Genomic DNA, 22236 nt, shown 5'->3' with positions numbered 1-22236 from the left:
TAGAAGTGGCTATTCAGAAAGGATGGTTCAGCCAGCGACAGGTTTAGTCAGGAAGGAAAAAGACAGGAGGGATAAGGCTTCAAGGGAGTGGGGTGGAACAGGAAGACACAGATCTGAAAGAAAAATGCAAAGGATTCATTGGAAGAGACTGTGAATCTGAGAGTCTGTTAACTCCTGGGGTGTGAACAATGACAACACTCAGGAAGAGAAGGAGAAAGTTGTAGAGACAAATCTGGGTTTGGTATAAGTTAAAAAAAACAAAACTTTCCAAGAATCCAAGTGCACAGGGCTGCCTCAGTAGGTGGGGTGTTAACAATGGAATTCAGGAGTCTGTGGCCTCTGAGGGCTTTCCAATCTCTGCAAATCCTGTATGCACTGGTGGCTATAAAAGCCTCAAGCCCTGGGGACAGGCCCTTTCCCTGGGTGGCAATGATGGGTACATGTGCTTGGACCCTAATTCAAAGATCACATTTCTCTCTAAAAATCACATTTCTCCCTAACCTCAAAACACTATCCCAGGCAGTTTCTCCCCAGCCCTAGGATACAACCTGCCCCAGTGACAACTGTTATCTCCCTTCCTGATTCAGTAGCCAGCAGTGTCTATAGAATTTATTAGTCTGAACTAGCTGTGTTCTGGATGAACTGTCTGTGTACTGGGTCATTTGGTACTCACTGAGTAATCATGTATCCTCGACTTAGACATACGTATACTCCCTTACATTTTATTGATCTTGTCTAACAAAGCATTGATAAGAGCAGCCTGGTATTACTTAGTAAGTCTTGACCATTAGTTGACTTAGTGATGTTTCAGGCTTAAAGCCCCTATATAGCCTCTTTCACTTGGGCTATTTCCCAATGAGCTCTGGGTAAAATACCCACGCAGTAAGTGCATGTTCCTTTAAGGACTAACCATTCCTTAACTACTCCCTAATCCCACCCTGAATTACTTAGTTAGCATATTTGGCACGTTTTATTATAGAATATTCTATATAAACTTTACTTGTTCCCCTCTAAGATTGCAGCTTCCCTAAGAACTCTTGCCCGCTGAAAAGTGTAATAAATCTTAACTTTGACCTCAAGAATTATTGAGTCCAAAAATTCATTACAGGCTACCTGCTCCTGGTACTCTGGTCTTTGGGGGAATTCAGAATTTCATCCATCCCATACCACTTTCCAGCCCTCATCAACTATACTTGTATGGAGAGGAATGGGCTCTGCTCATTCCACTTCTGTGGCTAAAGGAAGGTTTGGGGTTTGTTTTTTGTTTTTTTTTTTGAGAAGCTAGAGATAAGTAAAAGATAAAGACCAGTCCTCTGAGATTAAAACAAAACAAAATTTTAAAAACTGGGACCTGGCTCATTAAAGAGGTCATCATAGAAAGAGCTAGTTTCTAGAGGGGAAGTAGTTTAGTAGTGGTGGATGATCCAAAGAACAGTTGTGCAAGGGAGAAAGTCCTAGTCCTCCCTGCCTTGTTAGAGTCCCTCCTAGGCTAGTACTATGAATCTAGGGTTAGGAGAGGAGAGGAGGGAGAAAACAAGCACTTATTTAAGCATGTACTGAATGCCAGGCTATGTGACATACATGCATACAAACGTATACACAAAATATATATATATGTATATATACATATTACACACACATACATATATAAATTAAATATACATTATATATACACATGCATATATCTATGTACACACCTATATACACTTATGCAAGTGTGTATATGTGTTATACATGTGTTTATAGACATATATAATATACATATATATAAATACAAATCTGTGGGTAATCTCAGTTGATCTTTATAACAACATTGGAAGGCAGGTACTATGAATTACTATAATTATTTTATAGATGAGGAAACTGAGGCAGAGAGATGTCAAATGAGTTGCCCAGGGTCACACGGATAGTGACGTATGTGAGGTCATATACTTAAAGCTGGGTCTTCCTGACTCTTCCTGGCTACCTAACTAGGGGCTGGGGGAACAACAGAAGGGGAAGGGGAGATCTTAACTCTTTATGGACTTAAACACGAGTCCTTTCTATTTGCTTGATGTATTTTCTACAGTACGTCTTGAAGACTTTTAAAACCTGTATACTTTTAGGGGAAACTGGTAGTTCTCTTAGAGAGAGGGCAAGATTCTGAAATTCTCATATTTCATTTGAGTAGGGGGACATGAGCCAGGTGCTCTTGGGATATTCATGCCAGAAAGTTTCTGGCAGAAAGATAATGTGAGATTCTGTGAAAAAGCCTATCAGAGAAGCAGTCTGCCACTGTCTTTGTTTCTTCTGCTTACTTGCTGCACTTTTAGAGAGGGAGAATTACAAACCCCTTTGATCTTTGAGGAGGAGTGGGGTTCTATTTCTGACCTATAACTCTAATTCACCTTGACTCAGTTTATAGGTATTTTTCCTCATAGACTGGGAAGGAGAGCTAACTCTCAGGAAAATGCAGAAATAATGGATTGCCAATCTAGGGCCAGAAGGGACCACAGAGGCTATTTGCTTCAACTTCCTGATTTTACACATGAGGAAACTAAGACCCAGAGAGTTTAAGTGACTCTTCTATGATCATGCATGTGGCAAATACCAGAGAAAGAATTTGAACCCAGGTGTTCTGCCCTCAGAGCCAGTATGCTTTCCATTATACCAGGGTGAATCATAGAACCTTAGAACTGAAAGGCATCTGAAAGACCCTCTGATGACTATAAGTCATTATTCTATAGAACCTTGTGCTTATAAGGTACTTTCCTTGAAACCTTGGGTGAGGTTGGCAGTGCAAACATTTTTTATCCTTATTTTACAGATAAAGAAACTGAGGTTCAGAGAAGTTAAGGGATTTACCTGTCATAGCCCAGAGAGTAGTCAATCAATGCTCTTTAAAATACTGTTTTCCCTAGACCTTTTCTACAAAGGACAATCAATCAAATGAGGAGCTCTAATTAAGTACCTACTTAATGCCAGGGACTAAACTGGGCTCTAGGGATACTGGGACAAAAACAGTACCTTCCTACAGTGAACTTCTATTCAATCAGGAGGTAGAGAAATATGAGAGGCACATGTGTTAGGGAGATAATGTAGTACAATGGAAAGAGACTTCATTCTAGGACATACTTTCAAATTCTATCTCTGATACTATTTATTTGACCTTGGAAACTAGGTCCTCAGCTTCCTCATCTGTAAGGATGAGGCCTCAAATTCCTCATCTGTAAAATGAAAAGGTTGGACTAGATGTCCTCTCTGATAAGAGTAATCTCCCTTTATCCCCTCCCCCAACCCCCAACATGGAAGGGTCCATGTCTTCTCTTTCCACCTCTGAAAGTTATTAGTTTTCTCAATGAAACAACGAAATCACCTCAGGGACACAGTTGGCCCCTGCCTTCCTTAACACTCTTTCCTGGTCACCTAAGGGCATAGAAAGTCCCACCCACATGGAATCTAGGCCTCTCAGACTTGATGGGAGTCTAGGGACCACAAGAGTAGCCATAACTAGCCCTATTGGCTAGACATATTTCTATAAGGTGCTATGGGTGGTCAATGTTATCAAGGCTAGTAAGAGCTATTATATCCTTGCTGATGCCTTTTCTTTGCTATAGCTAAATAAACTCCTTTTGTTAACAGTTCAATGACCTAGTGTCTCATTTCATCCCAACACTGAGCCTCAACTAGCAGGAAACAGGATTCTGGCTGCCTCTCACAAGCTTGGAGGTCCCTTTCAACTCCAGAGCTGTGATCCTATCTATAATCCTGCATTGGGAAGTACAAAAGCAGATACAAGGTAACCTTGGAAGAGAAGGCATTTGCAGCTAGAGTGACAAAGAGATGGCTAGTACAGAAGGTGGTGCTTGAGCTGAATCAGGAAGGACATCGGGGATTCTAAGAGGTGGGTGTTGAGGACGTAATATATTTCAGCCATTGGGCTGAATTTCAGACATTTCAGAATTTTTTCAGACAATGCAGAAGCAGAGACATAGGAGATGGAGTGGCATGCGTGAGTCAATTAGGCTGTATTGTAGAGCGAGTTAATAGTCAGTAGACATTTATTAAGTGCCTACTATGTGTTGGACATTACACTAAGTATTGGGGAAACATGTTTATAAAGACAAGCCTTGCCTTCAAAGAGTTTACAATATGATTAGGAAATGCAACACACAAAAGAAAGCTGCAAAGCAGAGGCAGAGGGCAGCAAGGAAAGGTACCCTGATGGGGAGTGAGGCATGGTAGAAAAGTCAGAGAAGTCACAAATGGTATGGTCACTTGAGAAATGAGAAGTTCAGAGCTGAGTTTCTTCCTTAGATAATTGAGAGTTCTGACTCCACCCTCTAATCAGAGAGACTGAGGGTGGTGATAAGATGGAGTACCAATGCCAACAGGATCTTGCAGAATGGGGAGTTTTTCCCAATAATGAGCATCCTGGGGCCTGGTGGACAAATTAGAGTGAGTGGAAGGACGTAATGTATAAGAGGGTTTGAAATGAGCTCAGGATGTGAAGAGTTTTGAATGCCAAAGAGATGAACCTATATCTAATCCCAGAAGTAATAGGGAGCCACTGGAGTTTACTGAGGTAGAGATTGACATTATTATACCTTTGCTTTAGGAAAATCACTTTGATGGCAATATGGAGGACGGATTAGGTTGGGAATGGATCATTCATTATTAGGCAGTAATGGTAATAGCTCACGTTGACATAACAATTTAAGGTTTATAAAACATTTTCCTCGCAACAGCGCTTTGGATCACTTCTAAACCAGCTCAGCCACCAGCTTCCCAGACTACTTTTTCACCACCTACCCAGCAATGCACTCACCCTAATACTCTGTCACCTTATCCGCTCTTGTGGTCCCTTGTTCCATTTGGCGAGTTTCTCCATGAATCTCATTTGAGGAAGTACCAGCATCATATGGGTACTTCTAACCCTGCCGGACCCCCTACTCTTTAGGCTACTTTTTCATCTTTTCATTACTTTCATTACCTCCCTTCTCCCAACCTTTCTGGCTTGCTCTAATGTATTGTTTTCCCCAATTAGAAGGCAATTCCCTAACATTCTTTTTGCTCATTATTTGTCTTCCTAGTCCTTAGCACAGTGACTGGTACATAGTAAGCACTTAATAAATTCTTTATCTAATCTAATTTTAATAAATAGTACAGATTTTGTGATCCTCAATTAACAGAGGAAAACACAGATTTAGAGAGGCTAGGTAACTTCCTCATTGTTCCCCTTCTAGTAAATGTCAGTCAGAGTTTAGATATAAATCTTCAGATACTAAATCCATTTTTTTACTAACTCTTTTAAGCTAGTTTTACAAAGGATCATTTATTTTTACCCTGTAGCTCTCCGTCCCTTTCCCCAGAATTTGAGCTTAAGAGTGTGTCTTCAAATAGGAAACCTCAGAGATGATTAGTCTAGGCTGTGTGAAGCCCAGGGGCAATCTCGTGAAGCTAGTTCAATGGCTAGATTCACATGAAGAAGGAAACACAGAATTTAATCCAGAGTTACAAACCCAGGTTTGTTTTCTTATTTGGACTAGAGAGAGAGTTAGTGCCCCTGATAGTATATATCCTGTTCTCTTTGCTCTCTTTTGCTACTCTTAGGCAATAAATGCTTCCAGCATCCATCTGCTCTGTCCCAGCAGGTCAGGATTAGCAAGGTCCCTTGTGGCAAGAAAAAGAGAGTTAAAGAAGCCAGTGAAGTACTTGAGGATGGAGATTTCTTTGGTACCACTCTTTGGACCCTGACTTAAGGCTTCAATTTTAGAGAGGAAGTTGAGGGGAAAGGATGAAGTTGAGTAGGGAATTGGGACCCTGTGTTCCCTTAAAGATTATAAACTTTCCTTTTCCTATTCCTTTCCCTTCTCATTTGTGGAAGTAAGTCAAAATGCTATAATTTAAGAAAACAATTTATTCCTTCCATATTATCTCAAGTTTCACTAATCAGAAATTCATTTGGGTCATTACCCTTGGTCAATTAATCATTAACCATTATATATGCTAGACATAAAACTAAGTGCTGGGGATACAAAGAGAAGGAAAAGATAGTCCTTGCTCTCAAGGAGCTCACAAGTTAAGCAAACAAATTTGTGTAAACAAACTAGGTACATGAAAAAAAGAAATAATTAACAAAGGGAAGATCTAAGAATTAAGAAAGATTGGAAAGATCTCTTAAAGAACGTGGGATTTTAGAATGATTAAGGGGCTATTAATCATCTGTACTTTAGAGAGAAATATCTCATAAAAAACTAGCCTTTTGGGATAGTGGAAAGAACTGGATTTAGAACCATATCTTCTAGATTCGAATTCTGATATAACTTCTCAATTGCCTTTGTAGTGTTGGACAAGACATCTATCTGAACCTCAGTTTCTTATCTATAAAATGGAAATAATACCTGTTCTCTCTAGCTCATGGGGTTGATAAAAATAGCTATGAAAATGGCTTTGTGAATTGGAAAATGCCTTGAAATTTTAAAACTTTTGATGCATTGGGGAGGGGTTATTTCTACTAGCATTCTCCCCATCTAACTGTGATGAGCTAAGGAAGTTGGAATTTTGCTAGAAGGAGGGGCAGGAAGGACAAAGAATTCAAAAATGTGGGCCACTGCAGAGTAGGGCAGAATCAGCTTGTGTGTGGTAGCTTAAGCAGCCAGAGCCCAGGAATGAGGGCACTGTGTGACTGGGAAGAGGAAGGAAAGCAGAGGCCAGGCATTAGAGAAGGCTCTAGAATACAACCTTGGAAGAGAGGATTGGACTCATTCTATGTATGCCAAAGATCAGAACCATGACCAATGAGTGGGAACATCTCTGGGCCTCATCATTCTCCTTTGTAAAATGAAAAGGAGGGATTAGATGCTTTCTCATATATCTTCCAGCTCTAAATCCTCTAGAGAGGCAGACTTCAGCTGAAAACAGCAAAGAAATCCTTAACACTTAGTGTTTTCCAGGAATGAGCCAGGCAGATCCAGGAAGTTATAGAATTATAGAATTCATCACTGGGATGAGAACTATCCAGAAATGGAATGAGCTGTCTCAGATATAATGGGTTCCTCATTACCAGTTGTGTTCAGGTGAAAGTTGAGTGAGCACTTGTGGGGTCTGCTGTGGATAGTTAGAGGGATGTGGGCAGTCACAGAATTGTACTTTAGCCATGGAGCTGGCAGAAACCTTAGGGTTATCTGGGTCACTCCTTTATTTCATTTTTTCTTTCATCTAGTTATTTATTTATCAATCTATTTATTTGTTTATTGATTCAGCAGCTTTTTCACTTAATTCATTGACACATTTATTCATTTGTTTTTTTTATTATATGGATTAGCCAGTGAAAATAGAGATAGACTATCTCATATGAAGAAGAGTAAGACAGCCAGTGTGTGTCCCTGAGACATACAATAAGTGGGGGTGCAGAAGGTCTAAGAAGATTGGGAAGGTAGGAAGGAATGAGGTTATGAAGGGCTTTGAATGTCAAATAGAGGATTTTATATTTGATCTTAGAGGTGATAGAGAACTACTGGGTTTATTGAATAAGGATGGGGGTGGAAGTGGGGTTGGGGTACTATGGTCAGACCTTCACTTTAGGAAAATCAATTTTACAACTAAGAAGAGGACAGACTGGAGTGGGGGAGAGATCTGAGGAAGAAAGAGCAGACAGAAGACTACTAAGACAATCGAAGCAGATTTAAAAATGGTATTCTGACTTTATTCTGTCAGAATAGACTCAGGGAATCTCTGAGTATTTCTCTCTCATATATATATATATATATATATATATCATATATATGTATATGTATATACATATATACATACACACATGTACACACATTATGCATGTATATGAATGCATATTTCATCTTCTCTATCTAACACTTTGGCTTTGACCCAAGTTCTGGAGCAGACAGTATCATTGTGAACAGCTGCTGTTCAGTTAAAAGACCTTCAGTGAAGTGCTAAAATATCCTAAGAAATTACTCCCCATCCCCCCTCAAATTTTATCTGAAGCTCATAGGGAGACAGTACATTTACAAGTGATTGGGTTATGGAGGGAAGCTTTTAGCATTGCTTTTCTCCTGAGTTCTTAGTAGGAAATCTGGGCCTGAGAATTTCCTGTTGCTTTCAGCACCTCTTTTAAAAACATTAAGTTATAATTAAAATAAAAATAGACTTGGAGAAGACTGAGAGAATCTCATAGTTGGAAGAAACTTCAGAAATCATCTAGTTGAGGCTGTATTGAACAGAAATCTGGTCCACTCGGGCTCCACATGAAGAGCTCTCATGATGGAGAATGCTCACCAAAGCTGGGGCAGTTCATTCCATTTTTAGAATTTTTGGACGGTGGTTCCTGACATTGAATTCACATTTGCCTTTGAAACATCCACCCATTGCTCACGGTTCTCTCTCTTGTTCCAAAGAGAACAAGTTAATCCCTCTGCCACATAGTGCTTCAAATACTTGAAGACAGCTATCATGAGCCCCTAGTTTCCGTTCTTCTCCAAGCCAGAAATTTTCCATTCTAGTCGGACAGCTTTGAATGTGCCCCAGTTTCTCAATATCCTCCCTAAAATTTTGAACCCAGTTTGAAGGACTCAGTTTGAAGTCTGGCTTAGATAGCTACTTATTGGATGTTGATGGGAAAACCATTGATTATAGAATATTAATCACAGAATGTTAGAGCTGGAGGAGGCCATAGAGGTTATCTGATCCAACTGCCTCATTTTATAGGAAGCCCCCCTAAACTGAAGCCATCAGAAGGCATTTGAGTTCACTTAATTCATCAAAGTAGTAATTAGAAGAGCAGAAAACAAAAATCTTCTGACTTCAGATTCAATGTTCTTTTCATTTTTCCATGCTGCCTGTCTTTGAGTCTATTTCCTTATGTGTAAAATGGAGATTATATAATACTTACTCTAACTATCTCACTATATTCTCATGATTGTTGGAAAGAATTTGCTTTGTAAAATGCTGTATGGAGTTGTTACCATTATTAAATTTCAAATTTTGTATTCAGAATGTACCTGGAGTGGAAAGATTGAGTAGCTCTCTAGATGATTCTTTTTATAATTTCTGAGATTCTGCAAAAGCAAGGGTCAGATAAAGAGTGCAACAGGTGTAGAGTTAACCTGTGATGGTAGGCAGATAGGTGTCATGTGCAACCTAGGTGGTACTGTGGATAGAGCACTGGGTTTGGAATCAGGAAGATTCATCTTCCCAAGTTCAAATCTGGCCTCACACACTTCCTAGCTATGTGACCCTGAGCAAGTCACTTAACCCTGTTTGCCTCAGTTTCCTCTTCTGTATAATGAGTTGGAGAGCTAAATGTAAAAACACTTCAGTATCTTTGCCAAGAATGGGGTCACAATCAGACATGACTGAAAAATGACAGAGCAACAAATGATGGCAGGTCTAAGTGACCATTTGTTGAGTGATCCCTATGGAATCATGAGAGAGTTGGAAAGGACAGACTTTAGAAGTCATGCAATCCAAGGCCTTCATTTTATAGGTAAGGAAATTGAGGTACAGAATAGTTAAGTAAGTTGTCCAAGGTGGTAAATAGCATAGCTGGGATTTGAACACAGACTGTATGACTCCAAACATAATATTCTCTTTACCATACCATGATGACTTTCATGAATATGAAGACTGTCATTTAATGCAGGCCAGCTAAAGTGAGATAAAAATGGCCTTCATAGAATCAATGGAAGGAAAAATAATAGTAAAGTTATTGATGGAATTGCCTACATGTAGATAGTGCTTTATGGTGCTTTGTGACCTTATGAAGGGGATGTAGATGGGATTTTTTTTTTTGCCAGAGCACAGATATTCCAGTTCTATTCACTTGCGCAACTGACCTCCCCAAATGACTAGCACGTGGACAGAGGCGTCTGACATCAAACAGGGGACTGTTTTCTCTCCATTTTCCTTTGACTTCTAACTTCCTTAGCTTTCTTCAAGTCACAGCTAAAATTTCCCTTTCTCCAGGAAAACTTCATCCATCTCTTAATTCTAGGACCTTCCCATTGTTATTTTCAATTCATCCTGGAAATAACTTGTTTGTACGTAGTTTGCATGTTGTCCCCTTCCTTAGATTGTGAGCTTCTTGAGAACAGGGACTATCTTTTACCTTCCTTTATATCTTCAGTGTTTAGCATATTAACCTTGCACATGTTAGGCATTTTTAATAAATACTTATTGACTGACCTACAAACTTTGAAGGTGAAACATACTAAAAGAAAATGGCTGCTGAAACTATCAGCGTTAGGTATGTGATGGTCGTTGATACTATATAGACGGTGGTTTCTGAGGCATTCTACAATATACTATTTCAGTACTGGGGATTACAGAGACACAGGCAGACAAGAATGAACCCAGGCATAGAGTTTCAGACCTTAGGAAGTGACACTTTTTACTTTTTTAAACAAGAAAAGTATTCCCGTTTACTCATTCAGCTTCAATCATGATAATTACTGAAAGCACACTCTCCCATTTTGGCATAGACACATGACTACAAGTTAACTGTCTAGTTCAGCAACAATTTTATTGGAGACAGGAAGACCATTGTAGAATATTGATGTCCAGGTTAACTCTCTTCTGTTCTACTAATGTGACAGCAAGACTGAGGAGAGGAGAATTTCTTCCTCAAAAGGGAAGTCAGAGAGTACATGGCATTAATGCTTCTGTTTTTACTATGTGTTTATCAAATTGAATTAGGCTGATAGATTGACATAGCATGCTGCTTGAAAGGAAGGGGTAGGGTAAGTATATGGGGGCCAAGCCAGAAAGTGAATCACACTCTGATAAAACATGCATAGTATACTATAGCATAGCATGCCATTTTTGTTGTTCAGTGGTTTCAGCTTTGTCTAACTTTTTGTGACCCTGTGGACCTCTGTCCAAGTTTTTGTTCTGGTTTTTGTTTTGTTTTTTTTTTTTTGCAAAGATACTGGGATAGTTTGCCATTTCTCTAACTGTACACAGAATTTAAGTGACTTGTCCAAGGTGGCACAGGTAAGACCTTTATGAGGATGAATTTGAACTTAGGTCTTCCTGATACCAACCCCAGCGCTCTATCCACTGCACCATCTAGTTACCCCAGCATAACATGATATGACATGAAATGAAAAGATATGATGTGACATGACAATGTAATATGGAATGACATGATATTATATCACCTCATACAGAGCATGAAGAGAAAATAAGGGAGTTGTGATGGTATTAGTGGATAGAAAGACAGTCTTGAAATCAAAAGAAACTATTCAAGTCCCAACTCAGGCTGTGTGACCCTTGATAAATTACTTGCCTTTTGAGTGGTCTAGGCAAACACATAAAGCTATAAGTCATAGTAAAGGTACTTACTTTCATTGATAAGAGAGAGTTACTTCTACCAATGAAACTGTATATTCAGGCCCTAAACTTATCCTAAGATAAGATTTTATGATGGTGATGGACAGAGTAAAGTGAATGGCAGCAATTAGATATATGTACATATATATCATATGTGTGTGTGTGTGTATATAAGTATGTGTACGTATGTGTGTGTGTGTACAGGACCAGGCATTGATCACAGTGACCCCTTTCTTTTCTCTCTCCCTCTCTGCCCTCTCTTCCCTCTCTTATTTGGTCTTCATGGTACCTTGGTGAGGAAAATAGTACAAATATTATTATACCCATTTTACCAAGAAGGAAAATAAGAATCAGATCAGTTACGTGTCTTGCTCAAGATCACATGTCTGATAGATAGACTTGAGTCTAGAACCAAAGCCTTTATTTCTTCAAGCTTTGTGCTCTTTAGGGCATTAAAGACATGGTCCAAGATAGCCTAACTCATTGGACAGGGACATCCCTGTTGAAAGGGAGCAAATGATAAAGGGAGCAAGGACCATAATCTTTTATATCTGGGAATTGGGGGCAGGGGATGTTGGGCCAGAGTCAGAAGCAAGAGTAGTCTAAATAATGTGAGGATATCAGTGAAGAAGTTTGCTCAAGGTCACATCAAATGCAGAGCTAAGCTCAAAGCCAGGGCTTCTTATGATGAATATGGTTCTCTTCTCTCCACCATATCTCCAATACACCCTAACCATGGGAAGACTTCCCCTGGTGGAATGGGCAGATGAGAACAATTTATTCCAACAGCCATGAAGGTAGCTAACACAGGTACTGTGGAATGCTTAGAGCTCCGTCAGGCCTCAAAGATGCCAAGGTCATCCACTGCATCCCGGGACATTGCCATTCGTCCTGAATTTTGTCCTGCTACTGGATTTTGATGAGTCTGGAAGAGAAAGTGAGGCTGATGACTTTGTGAAGCTCTCCCCCATTTAAATCCAATTCATGTGCAAGTCAAGCCATCACCCCTATGATGTCATTATTCCTCTGAAAATGAAGGACAAACCACTACAAAACAGATTTATTTTTCATACAGAATCACTTCTATGGCTGGCCTGAAAGGGATCGATGCCTAAACCACAACACGAGACATTACAGAGTTGGTGGTGCTGAGGGTCTCTGACAGTTCAAACCTTGGCTAATTCTTTATTGGTTTACCTGAAATCTGGGGAGAGGTAGGTTTTCCTTGTCAGAAGCCAGCCTTACAGAGAGCTCTCACCACCCCCACCCTGGGGACCCAAGTTATAGACAGGTTTGAGGAAGCGGCAGCTGTCTGCCTGTCAAGCAGGTGACAATAAAAGGGATATATGTCTTGAAGGCAGACAGGCCAGTCTGGCTAGTACTGCCACTTCTCAGCAATCTTTGGGAGCCCAAAGCAGCAGCTGCTCTCTAGTCTGTACCCATAGCTGCTACTCTGTCATTCCACTGTGTTTTAGACCAATTCCACCAAGTATTTTGGGCAGAAGGGAATGGGCCTGTGAAATGGAGCAGGATCCTTAAGGAGAAGTCTGAGACACAATTCCTCATTGATCTAGGGTATAAATAGTAGCAGGTAAGGCATGTTTGCTCCTGGAAAGTTGTAAATTATTATGGGGGTTGGGGGAAGGAGAAAAAGAAGGTCAATGTGCCTATCCGCTTCCGCAGAATCATATGTTAAAACCAGTAGGGACATGAGAGGTCATTGACTCTAACACCCTTATTTTACAGTTGAGGAAACTGAGTGAGGCCCAGAGAGGTCAAGTGACTTATTTAGAGTCTCACACAGTTGGTAAGTGAGGAAGGATTCCCGCTCAGGTCTTCTTGATTTCAAGTCCAGTTTTCTATTCACTAGACTGCCTAGCTACCTCTAAGTTTGTCTCCTCAGTACACCTGTCTTGGTAGGGCTGGCTTTGGAAAAAAATCAGGCAGCACTGAATCATAAAGCTGGAAGGCACTTAGAGGTGATTGAATAATAATATTCACAGTTTGCAAAGAGCTCTCATCAAATCCACCTCGTGAGGGAGGGAGGTAACACTTCCTCAATGCTTTAGCCATCTGTGGCTTTTTCAATCCATTCTTTTCATGGGTGCAGATTGCAACCCCTCTGAGCTCCCCCACATCCCCCATTCATCAGGTGATGAGTCTTTGTGTAAGGATGATAATGATAACACATTCTTTGTATACTTTATAGAGAGATTTCCTCTTATCAGAGGAAGGCAGTGCAAGAATGATTTATCCCCACTGCACAGAGGAGAAAACCAAGCTTCCAGGAAGGGTATTCTCAAAGGTTTCACAACTCCCAGTTCAACACTGCTTCCTTTGAAGTATGCTGCCTCTTTCAGGCTAGAACTATAAAGGCCTTTGTGTAATTAAGTAGTGAAATTGCCACTTTCAGTCTCCTTCATAGAATCTGAGTTGAAATCTTCTCTACCAGGCAATCTCCCAGCTATTACTGGCAAGCCCCCTCCTCCCTCTGCCCCTGAAATAGCAGGGATTCTTCAACTCCACTGGGAAATATTCAGCCTTCAAAAGAGTTTGCAAAATAAAAATAACAAAAAAAGTTCAGCCTGGAACGTGTGCCAGTCAGCTCCTTCAAAGGTAGGTAAAAATTGTTGGTGGGAGGAGGATGTCTCTTACGCAGGCAGGTGACATTTTATGGGAAATAACAATCTATAGTTTGTTGTCATGCAGTAATGACATATATTTATTTATATTCATATATAGACACGTGGGGTGGACATAAAAGTTTGCATTATATATGTACATATATATGTATACACAAGCTTATAGGTCTATACTGATAGGTATCAGTACACAAAATTGTATATATGTGTGTGGTGGTGGCATAGTAAAGAGAAAACCAGCCTCAGAATTAGGAAGACATTAAACTCTTGTAAGTGCTGTTTCTGACACATACTGACTGGGTGACCGTGGACAAGTCATATAACCTCTTAGTGTCCCCAGACAACTCTACAACCATAAGTTATAGAATAATTTCAGTTTGTGATGATAAGAGGTAATTTCCTTATTGAGAGTTCCCCATACTGACTAAAATGTATGTATATAGGATACACAGATCTAACAATCTATACAAACATACACATATGCACACACATATAACATATATAAACACACATGCACATATGTACAAACATAGGCACACATATACATGTATAAACACATGATATATAATATGTATATGTACACATTAATATGTACCATGCAAATATGAATATATAGATACACATAAGTATATGTAATGTATGCAAACAGGTGGGGTACTACTCTTGACTCCCATTTCAGTTCTTCTTTCCAAAAAACAATAGGTCTTGAAAAAGGGGGCAGCAATGAAAAGAGTGACTGGATTGCAGAACAGTTTTCTTTGAGACCTGCCCAGTTCACAGATTAACTGTCCTTAATAGGGGAAGAGCAGCCCCTAGGACTTTCAGATTTGATCTAGACTTTAAAATGTAGAAAGTGTAAAAATTTCTCCAATGCTCAGGAAGAAATGAGGACCATGCTACAAAGATTCTAGCAAGAGAGAAGGGTACAGGGAACAATCCTCAAGGTTCTTTTCTGTCCCATTGGTTTGTTTGTTTTGGGAGAGGTGACAAATAAGAGGGGCTCCGTAGCATTAGCTCTCTCTCTTTCTTTGGTATTTCCTTTCTAATGGGCAGACTACAAGCCCAGATGAAACTCTTCCTCTGTCCTTCTCTCTTTACTCGCAGCTAAAGCAGAGACCACATCCCTTTCTGTGTGTCTGCCTCAAGCTAGGAGACAGCTCATCTTTTCTTCTCTCTCGGTTTGGTTTAGAATAGGGAGGGTACTTCATGTCAAAAGAGTGAATTCAGTGGTATTGCATGATAGATACGGATCTGAAATATAATTCTATCTTATTTGCACAACTGCTTGGGGGTCTATTTCTTTACAATTATTGCTTTATTTGAATTATTATTATTTTATTATTTTAATTTGTATTTATTATTCTAATAACATTTAAATTGTATTCTCTTTCTATAAGTCATTTTTATAGATTTGCATGTTTGTATCGAGCTAGAAAATATCCCCTAAGTTATGTGCTTATTACTTTCCACTATGTAACAATACCAACCTGGTGGAAAGTTGTAACTATTGTATCGAGTGATATCTAGCCCAATGCCCCACTCCTATCATTCATTCATTCATTTACACATTCATTCAACAAGCAATTATTGTTCTCCTGAATCTAGGCTAAGTGTTGGGAATTCAGAGACAAAAAACAGAACAAGTCTCTTTTCCCAATCAACCAAAAAGCATTTATTAAGAAACTGCTATTTGCTAGGCATTGGTGATATGCAGACAAAGATGAAATAATCAGGGCAGCTAGGTGACACAGGAGGCCCTGAGTTCAAATTCAGCCTCAGACACTTGACACTTACTTGGCAAGTCACTTAACTCCAATACTCTGCCTTCCCTCCTCCAAGAAAAAAAAAAGGAAATAATCCTTGTTTTCAAGTGCTTCAATTCTATTTGGGAAAAACTTACACAGAAAATATAAATTCATTGAATAAAATTATAAATATTCCCATATCTAGGTGTGTGTTTGTTTCATACATACATACATGAAGTAGGAGAAAAAAATAAGGAGTAGGAAGATATTACTAATTGGAGGGGGTCAGGATAGGATTCCTTTGGGTTGGGTATGCACTGATTGTTGAAGAACTCCAACAATTCCTTGAGGTGGATGTAAAAGGAAAAATCGTTCCGGGCATAGAGAGCTCATTATCTGAGCAAACATCTGCTTTGAGATGGGGATTCAGTTGGTTTCGATTCAACAAACCTTTATTAATTATAAATAATGTTATTGTTATTTATTAAGCAGCTACTCTGTGTAAGACATTATAGTAGGTGCTAGAGATATGAAGAATGAAAGCAGTCCCTTTTCTCAAAAAGTCAGCACTCTACTGGTAGGAATCAACCTGTATACAGAGATAAGCAAATACCAGATAAAGATAAAGCACATACAACATGATTTTAGACAGTAGGCTAACAGCTGGGGTGAGGATGGGGTCAGGAAAGGCATTTGAATGAAAGGTCCCTTTGAAGGGAGCTTGGAACTCCAAGGTTTAGGAGATCATTCCAGGCAAGGAGTATAGCCTGATGAGAAATGGAATATCATATTTACAGGAAAGGGCAATGAGGTCAAATTAACCAGAGGGTGTGAGGGGTTAGTAATGTGAAAACAATCAGTAAAAAAAAGGTTGCAGCCAGATTATGAAAGGTTTTAAATGCTAAAGAGGAGTCTGTATTTAATTTGAGAAGCAATAAGGAGGCACTAAGGTTTTATGGACAGGAGGGAGACCTGGTCAGATAATGTGAACCTTACAGTTGCAAGAACACCAGCCAGGAGGCCACTGCAATAATCCAAGTGAGAGGGGGTGAGGACCTCAGCTAGGTTGGTGGTTCTGTGAGTGGAGAGAAGGCTATGAGGGATGGTGTAGAGGTAGAATTGACAAGACTTGGAAACTGAACATGAAAGACAAGGGAGAAGGAAGAGTTGAGGATGACTAGGGTTACTGGAAGGGTGGTATTGCCCTTAACAAAAATAGGGAGGGAAGAAAGAAGTAAATAGGTCTGGGGAGAAAAAGAATGAGTTCTGTTTTGGGAATACTGAATGCCCAAATACATCAAAGGGAGATTCCAGGAGTTAGCTGGTGATGTGGGGCTAAAGCTCAGGAGATGGTCAGACTAAATGTGTTTATTTGGGGGTGATGTGCATAAAAATAATGAGTGAACTCATGGGAGGGAGGAAAGGAGACTGATGAAGAAAGACAAACAGAGAGAGAGAGAGACACAGAGTGAGGGAGGGAGAGGGAGAGAGAAAAAGAGACAGAGAGACAGAGAGAGAGACAGAGACAGAGAGAGAGACAGAGAGAGAGAGAGACAGAGACAGAGACAGAGACAGAGAGAGACAGAGAGAGAGTATTGAAAAAGAAGAGGGACCTCGGGTACATACATGTATCCAGGCAAAAGAATCTGAGAAAAGACTAGAACATTTAAGAGGAGATTCATGGTTCAACTGAACCCCCAAATTCCTCCCTAGAACAATGTTAATGAGAGCTGGCAGACTATGGAGCTAGTGTTCCACTCCCTGGATCTCCTTTCTCTCCTTTGTGAAATGGAGATAATAACTCCTTCCCTATGTACCTCACAGGGCTATTGTTTACAGCAAATTAATCAAAGGAGATAATGGATGTTGAAAGTACCTGGTAAGCTATAAAGTAAATCTAAAGTCCTATTAGAGTGTATATAAGAAGGTTTGTGTGATGCCAAGACAGCATGATTTGAGAGGCCCTGAGATGGCCCTCTGCCCAGAAATACCTCACCTGTCTGCTTGGTGCCACTGCCTAGAATTACCACCATTATTGTCACAAAGCTGTAACCAGAGAGTGGCATTGCATTTAGAACTACTTTCCTTCCCCTCCTCTACATCTGAATTGTGTGTTCTGAATCCTCTTCGTGCTCCTTCATGGTTGGCAGTGGAATTGAATCAGATAAACTCATCCCTGTTAATGTGCTAGGGCTTCTATATTCTCTTTCCCAGGGTTGTGAAAGGGTATGAATTAAGGAATAGATGCAAGTATGATCATGTGGTAGGAAGAGTTCTGACATGGAAGTGAGGAGGGTACAGTCCAAATCCAAGGACTAGTTGTATTAACTTGGAGAGTATATTCACAGTGTCTTCCCGTATATAATTAGAGGTTGACAGATTATTTCTGGGGAGCTAGGTGGTGCAGTGGATAGAATATCAGGCCTGGAGTCAGGAAGGCCTGAGTTCAAATTCAGCCTCAAACACTTACTAGCTGTGTGACCTTGAGCAAGTCACTGCCTTCATTTCTTCATCTGAAAAATGACCTGGAGAAATCATTGTAGTATTTTTGCCAAGAAACCCCAAATCAGGTCATGAAGAGTTGAATATGACTGAAAAACAACTGAACAACAAGAAGATTATTTCTAACTTGGGCATGCTGAATTTGAGCTGACTCTAGGGTATCAAAGGAGCTAGGGACACCAAAGACAAAGGGGAGTAGAGGCAGAAAGTTCTGTGGACAGGAGGAAGAAGTGACAAGATCTCTGCTTTAGTAATATGACTTTGATAGTTGTATGGAAGTTAATCAGGAGGCTATTGCAATTATCCAGATGAGAGATGCTAAGGACCTAAACGAGGATGGTGGTTCTATTTGTGGAGAGAAGGAGTTGAGGGATGATGTGGAGGTAGAATTAATAAAACCGAAATATTTTTGAAATTCTTTTCAGTTCTAAAACTCTCCTTTTGTATTTCTACTACCAATACTACCCTATCAATACAACCACATTGAGGCTCAGAGAGTTTAAGTGAATTGTCCATGGTCACACAGGTTGGTAGGTTGTGGTCCTTCGTTCTTGAAAAGGACCAAAATGACATCACCATGGTAAAGTGAAGTTTCAATGTATCTGACTCTGATTGATCAGCCCAACACAAGCTCAGAATGCTCTACCACAGATTGGGCACAGATAGTGGTCACACAGATAGTAAGTGTCAGAAGCAGTATTCCAAGCAGCCCTTCCTTGTTTATTGTTTTGTCTCTAAGCAGCCTGCTATCTGGTTTACCCGACTGACCTTAGCTATTTTCCTTTCCAATCCATCATGTACAGCAAGTGCCTAATAAATATTCTCTCTCTCTCTCTCTCTCTCTCTCTCTCTCTCTCTCTCTCTCTCTCTCTCTCTCTCTCTCTCTCTCTCTTTCTCTCGGCAATCAAGGTAGTAATGCTACATGAAAGACGTTATTTTTAGGTATAAAAGTTCATACCTATAACACAGATCAGATCTCTTCAATAACTTAGGAAATATGTCTTATGGAGCTGCCTGAGGCTAGAGGAGCTAAGTGACTTGTCCATGGTAACACAGCCAGCAAGTTTCAGAGTCAGAAACTGGGCTTCCTGACTCTAAGCTCAACACTCTCTGTAGCATCCCATGCTGAAATAATATTAATAATAACATTAATGATCATGATGATAAAGATGATCACAGCTGATGTCTCTATAGCACTTTAAGACTTTATGTACCTTTTCCCATTTATGCTCTTAATCATTTATAACTCCCCTTGTATCTGATGGACTATTCATCTGCTCTGTATGACTCTTGATACATGAGCAGCCCTCCTCCTTTTTTGGTCATACCTGCCCTTGAAGGTGCCTTTTGTACTCCTTCTTGCACATAGATCATCATTAGTATTAATGCTGCAGCCTGTTTATATCCACTGGGTAACTTTCCATTAGCCACTGGGTCACCTGCAATTGTGATTTTTCCGAGACTGTGGTGCTCCATATGGCAAGCCTTAAAGTGCTACCTATATGTGGAATGTTATTATTATTCCTACCTTAAATGCTCCCTCTGATAATATGCTGGGTTTTGGAAACCTGTTCTGTGGCTGACAGGGCAATTGCTCATAGCCAGAGAACATTAGTCTGATGAGGATGCCAGGTGTACATATTGTATCTTTATAGAAATAAAGATTTAGAGTTAGAAGTGACATTAGAAGTCACAAAGTCCAACTATGAGCAAAAGTAGAACTGGAGAGGTCACTGATTTGCCCAAGAGTCATCTAGGTAGCAAGTGGTGGAATGTGGATTTGAACCTAGACTACCTGACTCCAAATCTAACTCTATACTGTTCTTGGGGTTTGGAGCAGGTAGGAAGAGGAAAGGCAAGGGGATCAAGGTTATACATGAATGGTTTCAGAGGGGCAGGAAGGAACACCAGCAGGATATAGGTTGGCCTTGATTCTGGGGAAGTTGGACAAGAACCAGGGTAATCAGAGCCAAGAAAAGTCAGCAAGAAAACAATCCGGCAAGTCAAGAGGCCTGAGTCAAAAGTAGATGCAAAACTGAGAAGGGGAGGGGCTCACATTTGTGCAGAACTTCAGGACTGATAAAACTCATTCACAGAATCACAGGATTTCAGAAAATCAGAGATGGAGAGCTGGGAGGGACCCTAGCAGCCATCTACTTTAAGTCTCTCATTTCATAGGAGAGCCCTTGGGAAGCCATGTGACTTTCCTAAGGTCACACAATTAGTGTCCTTGTTGGAGGTCAATTTATAGGCAATCAGGGATCATTTTATTTTTGTCTTTCTTTCCTCAGTGCCTGGAACAATGACTTGCAACATTTGGGAGGGGAAGGAGGCAAGAAGAGACTGGTTCTATGATATCTTCTGTGTAGAGAACTTCTAGTGAGAGAAATCTCAGGGATACATCTATATCTATATCTACATATATCTTTATTTATATCATCAATGCTTATATCTATCTACCTCTATTTCTATCGCTTTTTATCTCTGGTTCTGTGTTTATACTGATACACATACCTATATACACATACACATATAAAATATATGCAAGCACATATACACATGTATTTATAACTATTTTGATACAATTATTTCCTTTGTAACTTTATGCATTTCATCTTATGCATTAAAAATATTATTCTGAGAAGGTCATTGACTTCTTCAGACTGCTAAAGGGGTCAGTAATGAAAAAAATATAGTAAAGTTTAAGAACTTCTGTCTTAGAGGGTACTTGGGGCCATGAGAACTTAAGTGACTTTCCCAAAGTCACACGGCCTTACATGTTTGAGGCAGGATTTGAATCAAGACCTTTTTGACTGTGAGGTCAGCTCTCTAACCATGAAACTACTTTGTCCTGCACATAGGAGGCATTTAATAAATATTTGTGAAATTGAATTTATTCTAGTTTCACCCATGCTAACAGAAGTAACCTGGCTACAAGACACCACTTCTTGTTTTTCTTTTCTAAGTCACTACGAGTAGACTGCAGACCTCCATTACTAGGTGCCAGTGGCAAGTGGACATAACCAGGACATTTGAAGCCTCCATTAATCAATCCTAAGTTGAAGAGGTTTCCAAATCCCATGCACAGGGTGGCAGTGCTAGCCTCGTTCTAGAAGAAGGAACCTTTTTTATAATGGAGCCTTCCACTTGTTTCTGGTCCTGTCCTAAATCAAAATCTGATGACCAGTAGACTACACAAATCCTGTTTATTTAAGCATTTGCTTTTATGATTTCTCTGGGAGAATTTATTTCTCTTGGTTGCATTTGTGTTTGCTCTTGTGTTGGGGCTGTTCTCAGTCTGCCATTTTCACTTCCAAGCAACCAAATTCATGCTTCCTCTGCCGTAGGCAGACTTCTTAAAATGGAATCAGGAAATTACTGTGTTCAAAACTCTTTTCTGTCCCTCTCACTCTGCATATTTTTCTTTCATCAGATTACAAAACTACTACTCTCACATGCATTAGCTCACTTGTTTGTCACAACACCCTGCCATTTTACAGGTAAGAAAACTAAAGGTCAGTGAGGTAAAACAATTAGTCATGCCACTAACAAATGGCAGAGCTGGTACTTGGGACTGAAAATCTGAGAGACCTCCTTATGTATCAAGAATTCTTCACATGTTTTGTATCATAAACACACTTGGTAGTCAGATGAAGACTCAAAATAATGTTTGTAAGTACTTACAATACATAGGATTACAAAGGAATGCAATTATATTAAATCCACAGATTGTCCATGGGATCCCAGTTTAGGAACCTTTGTGCTGTGCTAGTGGTTAACAAACTACATGCTGAGGGCTAAATCTGGCCTGCTTTTATATGAGCCATGAGCTAAAATATACATAAAAAGAAAATTAGTTTTTATATTTTAAAATATAATAATTTTTTTAAATATTACATACATTTTTAGCTAATGGGCAGTGAAAACGCAAGTCATGGACAGGCTAGAGTTTGCCAACCCCTGCTCTATACAGTTATGGAATAATAGATTTTGTGCCAATCTGGAGAGGATTTGTTAAC

Source organism: Notamacropus eugenii, chromosome 4 (assembly GCF_028372415.1).
Source record: "Notamacropus eugenii isolate mMacEug1 chromosome 4, mMacEug1.pri_v2, whole genome shotgun sequence".
Lineage (NCBI taxonomy): Eukaryota > Metazoa > Chordata > Mammalia > Diprotodontia > Macropodidae > Notamacropus > Notamacropus eugenii.
This window is presented reverse-complemented; position numbering follows the sequence as displayed.